The 8,064-nt window shown below is 48.4% G+C and overlaps 1 non-coding gene across 1 annotated transcript; it reads left to right on the top strand.

The window, feature by feature from the left end:
• The first annotated feature begins 169 nt into the window (after positions 1 to 169).
• LOC114808258 lies at positions 170 to 307 on the top strand. Its single transcript, XR_003756105.1, has one exon. It is a non-coding gene; the product is annotated as a small nucleolar RNA SNORA7 (small nucleolar RNA).
• Positions 308 to 8,064: the final 7,757 nt, after the last annotated feature.

Here is an 8,064-nt window from a genome sequence, read left to right on the forward strand (position 1 = left end):
TTGTGAAGATAAAGTGAGATGATCCACGGGAAAGTTCTCTGGAAAATTTCAAGAGCTGTGCAAATTCGAATTATTATTATCATTACAACTGGAGTCAGTTGTGGTTTTTTTTTGTATTGAGAGTACGGGTGGTGAAAAGGAGATATTTAGGGGGAAGCAATCCTCATGGTACCTCTCAGGGTCGCACCTGGAGAGTTTCCAGTACTCTAGCAGTCTCAACTACGGGAGGGAGAGTCAAGCAGAGGCCTATCCATTCCATTCCTAGCTTGGCCAGTAACTAGCGAGTGGAAGGCACTCTGCTACAAGTCAAAACTCACCTGTGCTGGGCAGCAGCGGCACGGGAGAGAGTCGAGGGCAGAGACTCAGGTTTACTGCATGGAAGGAGGCAGTGGTAAACCGTTTCCGTATCTTTATCAAGAAAACTCTCTGCATCCACTACTGGAACGATGGCAGACGGAGGTGGGGCGCTCTGGGAGAGATGCGTCCACGGCATCGCTATGGGTCAGACGCGACGCGACAGCATAAGATAGCAACAACAACAACCCTCATGGGGCTTGGAAATGTCATGCACAGGTTGAAGAATTCCACTTTGGATTGATCGGATCCTGTTCAGAAGCCCTTAGGGATGAGCAGGGCAAGGGGTCCCACCACAAAAGTTCTCCAGATCCACGGGAGTCATAGTGGAGAAGCCACAATGATCATAGCGTTAGTAGGTTGTAGGAGCAGCAGTCAGAGCAGTAGAAGTAATAGTGACGGTGTTTATTGAGCGCCTACTGAGTAAAAATAGACTGTATTAAGTCCTTGGGAGATGCAACAGAAGCCCAAGACATACTTCCCTCCCCACGAGGACATTGCACTCTACTGGGGGAAACAGACAGAGATATTCCCAGGCAGTGGAATAATCATTTTTATTCTTACTATTAGTATTACATTTGTTAAGCACTTAGCGCCGAGCACTGTACTAAATGCAGGAGGAAGATGCAAAATAATCAGGTCAGAGCCAGGGAGAAAAGGTATCGAAATCCTTATTTTACAGATGAGGAAACTTGGGCACAGACAAGGTAAGCGGCTTGCCCGAGGTCCCTCAGCAGACGAGAGTCAGAGTAGGAAATAGAAGTCAGAGTAGGAAATAGAACCCAGGTCCTCTGATGCCCAGGTGTTCTGGAATCAGCATAAATATCACGTAATGGTATGACCTTGGAGACAACTACTCCTGTTCACAGCCTTTCCTCTAGACTGTAAACTCCTTGTGGGCAGGGAATGTGTCTACCAATTCTGTTGTATTGTACGCTCCCAAGCGCTCAGTACAGTGCTCTGTAAAAAGTAAGTGCCCAGTAAATGCCATCAGTATATACTGACTGCAGGAAAGCATTAGTGGGTCTAATCTTTTAAAATTCATTCTGTGTGGCAAAGCTAGAGAACACCAGGTAGAGGATACACTTCTGCTCCTCTGGAAAACTCTTCCAATTCTTCCTGGTCATTCAAGAATTGAGCAGGGTGGCCTAGTGGAAAGAGCACAGGCTTGGGAGTCAGAAGATCTGGGTTCTAATTCCCACTCTGCCACCTGTCTGCTGTGTGACCTTGGGCAAGTCACTTAACTTTTCTGCTCCTCAGTTACCTCATCAGTAAATTGGGGATTAAGACTATGAGCCCCATGTGGGATGTGGACTGTGGCCAGCCTTACTCTCTTGTATCTTCCCCAGCGCTTAGGGGCATAGCAAGCACTTAATAAATACAACTAAAAAAAGAGAAAAAAAAGGAATTGCTGTCTATAAATGACTGAACCTTAGAGGCCCACACCCAAAAAGACATGCAAATGCCTTTATCAGAACAGCCAACAGAAGATAAGTCTAAAGAAAGTGGAGGTCATTTATCAGCCTGTTGCTTGGAAGCCATATGCACAGCCCAAGATCTCTATATAAGATCTATATATATATTGGTGATGCAGGGCTGCATGCTGCTACAGAATTCTCAGTCAGTCAGTTAATCGTATTTATCGAGCGCTTACTGTGTGCAGAGCACTGTTCTAAGCGCTTGGGAGAGTACAATATAACAGTAAACAGACACATTCCTTTCCCACAATGAGCTTGCAGTCTAGAGGGGGAGACGGACGTGAATATAAATCAGTAAATTACAGACATGTACGTAAGTGCTGATTTCCTACTACAATCCAGCCCAACCCAGTCTAGAGGGAGAGACGGATGTGAATATAAATCAATAAATTACAGACATGTACATAAGTGCTGATTTCCTAGATTTCCTACTACAACCCAACCCAGCCCAGAAGATGCTCAGTTCACTCCTCTAATGCCAACATACTCACTGTACCTCAATCTCATCTATCTCGCTGCTGACCTATCACCTCCATCCTCCCTCTGGCCTGGAGTGCCCTCCCCTTTCATATCCTACAGACGACCACTCTCCCCACCTTCAAAGCCTCATTAAAAGCACATCTCCTCCAAGAGGCCTTCCCAGATTAAGCCCCACTTTTCCTCATCTCCCACTCCCTTCTGCATCACCCTGACTTGCTCCCTTGGCTCTTCCCCCCTCACAGCCCCACAGCACTTAGGTACATATCTGAAATTTTATTTATTTATACTGATGTCTGTCTTCCCCCCAACCCCCCCAGATTGTAAACTCACTGTGGGCTGGGAATGTCACTGTTTATTGTTGCATTGTACTTTCCCAAGTGCACAGTACAGTGCTCTGCACACAATAAGCGCCCAATAATTACGAATGAATGATTGAATGAATGAGCTGTACTAAGTGTGTGGTGTTCAGGGAGATTCTCCTGGGAGATTCAGACAGTTCCTGTATAGTCTGTTGCCAAGGTGTGAGGTTGTCTGGCAAGAAAATGATTGAAGAAAACATACTTTCCCCAATATAATGTGGACAAATCTTTCGCTGGTTAGAGTTCCAGAGGGTGGGACTTGAAATGGCAGGATGTGGCAGTCTTGGAGAGGGAGTCATCTCAGCCCTTATCCTAGCCAAAATACCCAAAATATATTTTTCACAATAACGGCAATAAAAATTGCCAAGTGCTTGGTTCAGTGCTCTGCACATAGTAAGCACTCAAGAAAAACCATTAATTAAGTGTTCCCTTGGTTAAATGTTCCTAACTTTAAAAATTTGCACAGGTAGGGAAAAGAGGTGGACACGTTAGTATGACTCCCTCTGGACTGTGAGGTCCTTGTGGGCAGGGAATGTGACTACTAACTCTATTGCATTGTACAAACCCAAGCGTTTAGTACAGTGTTCTGCATAAAGTAAGAGCTCAATAAATGCCACTGATGGCTCCAGTACGTGAATTTCTGCATGGTTAGAAATGCAGAACAACAGGCCAGCTTTGGAAACACTTTTCTCTCTCCCTACAGACAGAGACTGAGATTCCCCCCAAAATACATCCCTCATCCCAAGCGGAGAAGCAGTGTAGCCCAGTGGAAAGAGCACAGGCCTGGGAGTCACAGGACCTGGGTTCTCATTCGGGCCCCACCATTTGTCTGCTGGGTGACCTTGGGCAAGTCAAATAACTTCTCCATACCTCAATTTCCTCATCTGTAAAATGGGGATTCAGACTGTGAGCACTTTGTGGGACAAGGACTGTGTCCAACCTGATTAGCTTCTATCTACCCCAGCCAGCAGCCTATGGACATAAGATCAACAGGGAAGCACAAGTATTTAGGTGACACGGACGTGTTTGTGTTTGTGGTGGAAATAGGTTGGGAAGATGAAAGATTAATAAAGGAAGGCTTCCTGGAGGAGATGTGGTTGGCTTGCTGGGCAACCTTAGGCAAGTGGTTTGCCCTCTCTAGAACTCAGTTTCCTCATCTAAAACAGGGATAAAATACCTCCTCCTAAAACTGTGAGTCTCATTTGGGACAGGGGCTGTGCCCAATCTAACGATCTTTTATTTACCCCAGTGTTTGGCACAGAGTAGGTGTTTAATAAATACCTTAATTATTTAAGGTACCTAGACTGTTGTGGGCAGGGGACTTGTCTACCGACTGAGTTGGAATGTACTCTTCTGAGTGCTTAGTACAGTGCTCTGCACACAGTAAGCGCTCAGCACACAGTAAGCGCTCAATAAGTATCATTGGTTGACTGATTATGGTGCTTACTCTCTCCCCCCCTGCCCCCCGCCCCAAGATTCTGAGTCAATCTGCTTAGAAGGGAGGGAATAAGGAAGGATGCTGGAATGGACAAGGTTAGAAGACCCTACAGGACCCCTGTCCCCTCACCCCATCAACCAACCCATGACACCAGACTTAATAATGAGGCCCTATATCTTTCAGTTTCTGGGTTTTACCTCCAGAAGATGAAAGGCGAGACAGGGAATGGTAGCTTTTTCAGATTGAGCCCAGGCTGAGTGACCCAAGGAGGGTCCCTTTCTGCCCTCCAAGTCAAGTCTGTCAAGGGAAGAGAGTGAGTCTGGCCCCGTGCCAGGCAAGCAGGGCAGCGGGGAAGGAGTCAGGAAGTTCAAGTTGATGCTATCTATCCTCTGGGTTGACAGAGAATAGGGTTGTTCATTCTCCATTTCCTCCTGAACCCCACAGGACCCTCTGGCTTTGTGCCCCCCTCTCTCCCCCAGCAGGCCCCGCGGGGAGGGGAGGAATGAGCCAGCGCCTGTCAGAGCCCGGATCAGGACGGACCGGTCGGGATGCGGACACCAGCCAGGAATCTGAATGCTCCTCCCATAATGGATGTGCCCAGTGGGCAGCCCAAGGAAGAGAGCTACACCAAAAAGGACAGTGCTAGTGGCCCTATCCACAACCACGGAACCCCTCAAGAGCTCTTGCCTGCATCTCAGCCCCTCAACAGCTGCAGTCTAGAGACTCACGGACAACGAAGCATTTATTAAGCACTCACTATGTGCCAAGCGCTATACTCTGCTCTGGGATGGTACAAGACAATCATGCCAGACCCAGTCCCTGTCCCACATCGGGATCACGGTTTTGCTAGAAAGATGATCAATGATATTAACGATTGCAGTAGTTTTTTATAACATTCGTTAGGCACTTACTATGTGCCAACCACTGTACTAAGCGCTGGGGTAGATACAAGCTAATCAGGTTGGACCACAGTCCCTGTTTCTCTTGGGGGTCACAGTCTTAATCCCCATTTTACAGATGCGATAACCAAGGCACAGAGAAGTGAAGTGACTTGTCCAAGGTCACATGGCAGGTAAGTGACAGAGTCAGGATTAGAACCCAGGTCCTCTGACTTCCAGGCCCGGGCTCTTTCCACTAGGCCGTGCTGCTTCACACAGTAAGCGCTCAATAAATGCCTCCCCCTCTAGACTGTAACCTCATTGTGGGCAGGGAATGTGTCTGCTTATTGTTGTATTGTACTCTCCCAACCGCCTGGTACAGTGCTCTGCACACGGTAAGCACTCAATAAATACGACTGCTGGAATGAATCAATCAATACAACTTATATAATGTCCCATTACTGGGGGGTTTTCTTCGTTATCGAATCTCCCGTCCCAGGGCGACCCGCTAGAACTGTACGCAGTAAGCACTCAATAAATATGACTGAATGAATGAACGCTCCGGGGCTGTGGCGTCATTAGAACAGGTGAGCAGGGCAGGTGCTCGGGGCACATCCTGAAATGGGGGATCCACAGAATGAAGCCTGTTCAAGGCCAGGCGGGGGGAGGAGCAGGGAGGAATACACCAGAGCTACTTGGTGGGGGGAATTGAAGGGGTCTCCACATCATCAGCCAACCCCGGGCCCTCCCTGCCACCCCAAGAGGCCAAGAGACAGGGAGGGAGGGAGGGAGAAATGGAAAGTAGAAGGGGAAGATGGAGGGAGAAAGAGAAGAAAGGAGGGGGAAAAGAGGGAGGGAGGGAATCATTCAATACACAGTAGAAATGGAGAGGGAGGAGAAGGGGGGCAGGAAGTTCAGCCGCTGCCTGGGGGGTGACCAGGAAGCCGACCTGGACGAAGAAGAAGCTAGTGTTCCAGGGGAAGGGGCGGACCATCCTGGAAAAGCCGTGGATTCTCAGAAGGGCTGAGATACCTGGCTGTGTGGCATCCAACCTCCTCCCCCTGGGGGTCCTCGACCTGTTCTTTCAGCGGAACTGCTTCGGCCCCTGGCCCACAGGCCACCCTTTATAAGTTAGAGCCGGGGGCCGGGGGCAGGACTGCTCAGGAGAGGAAGACGAAGGGGCCCGTGCTGGCTGTCAGGGACGGGAGGATCCTGAAGAGCAAGCTGGAGGGGAGAAGGTGAGATCGGGAGAAAGGAGAAGGCCTGGGATGAAATGAGGACTGGAGGGAGAGAGGGAGAAAAAGAGAGAGAGAGAGAGAACAGAGAGAAAGTGGAGACAGAGCAGAGGGAAAAAAGAGACAGAGAACCGAGGGGAAAAGATGGAGAGAGCAGAGAAGAAAAAGAGACACAGAGCAGAGGGAAAGAGGAGATAGAGAGCAGAGAAAAATAGGAGATAGAGAAAGAGCAGAGGGGAAAAGGTGACAGAGAGAGCAGAGGGAAAAAGGAAACAGGAGGGAGAGAGGAGACAGGGAGAGTAGAGGGAAAGAGGAGAGATAGCGGAGGGAAGGACAAGAGAAAAGCAGGGGGAGCGAGAGGGAGAGAATAGAAGAAGCCGACATTGGAAAGGATACAATATCTTGTCACAATCCCTTGGTGTTCTGAAAATGTGACTGAAATTAGCCAGCAGGGAGGAAGAGGGAGAGAACAAGGCAGAAATCAAACCGGGCACTAGAAGAGAAAGAAAGAAATGAGACTTCAAGGAAAACAATACAGAGGTACAAGAAAGGAGAAGGAGAGAGAGCAGAATCTGAGATAGAAAGTCCTAAGAACTGAGGCAGAGATCAACAGGCAACTGTGCCCAGAATTGTTACAGTGTCTGGCTGCTTCTGTTCTTTGAATAACTCCAAACTCGATAAACACTGTTGGAGGAATGACTGAGTGAGTGAATGAAGTAAGGGGTGAATTGATGAATGAATGAAGTAAGGGATGAATGGCTGAGTGAACGAATGAAGTAAGGGATGGCTGAATGGATGAAGTAAGGGATGAATGGATGGGTGAATGAATGAATGAAAAAATGAAATAAGGGTTGAATTTGTGAATGAATGAAGGGATGAATGAGTGAAGGAATGAATGAGTGAATGACTGACTGAATGAGTGAATGAATTTATATAGTCTAGTGGGGTGAATGGATACAGATGGAATAATGAATGAATGAATGAATGGATGGATGGATGGATGGATGGATGGATGGATGGATGGATGGATGGATGGATGGATGGATGTATGGATGGATGGATGGATGGATGGATGGCACAACCATGTCACACTTGAGGTAGACCATAGCACACCTTCTCCAGAGGGCAGACTTGGCATCCCAAAGCTGACTGTCATAAGAAGGAATATGTGTGAGAGATCGGGGCAGGGAACGTAGCTACCAACTCTGTTGTATTGTACCCTCCCAACCACTTAGTACAGTGCTCTGCACGCAGAAAGCACTCAAAAAATACCATCGATTGATGTGGCTAGATATGTTTCGTTGCCTACATAATAGATATACCATAATGGACATTTGCGTTTCTGGGTCAGCAGAGGGGAGGCCGGTATTCCTGAGAGATGCCAATGACCACCCCGTCCTCAGAGGAGTTCAGCCTGTCTGACCCAGTCATCCTCCGGGAGCTCCTAAAAATAATTGTGGGATTTGTTAAATGCTCACTCTGCGCCAAGCACTATCCTAAGTGCCGGGGTAGATTCAAAATAATTAGGTGGGACACAGTCCTTGTCCCACATGGGGGTCACAGTCTAAGCAGGAGGGAAAATAGGTACTGAATGTCCATTTTACAGGTGAGGAGACTGAGGCACAGAGAAGGAAAGGTGACTTGCCCAAGGTCCCACAGCGGCCGAGTTGCGGAGCCGGGATGAGAACCCAGGTTCCCCGACTCTTTCCGCCAGGCCACGCCTCTCCTCCTCTTTTCCCTCCCCCTCCCCCGTCCCCCTCACCTTTCCTGTTCTCTCTGCTCTCCCAGAATCCTCCCCTGCTCCGGGCCAGAACCTTGACCAGCCACAGCCCAGGCTCAGCC

This window comes from Ornithorhynchus anatinus, chromosome X5 (assembly GCF_004115215.2).
Source record: "Ornithorhynchus anatinus isolate Pmale09 chromosome X5, mOrnAna1.pri.v4, whole genome shotgun sequence".
In the NCBI taxonomy this organism is placed as follows: Eukaryota; Metazoa; Chordata; class Mammalia; order Monotremata; family Ornithorhynchidae; genus Ornithorhynchus; species Ornithorhynchus anatinus.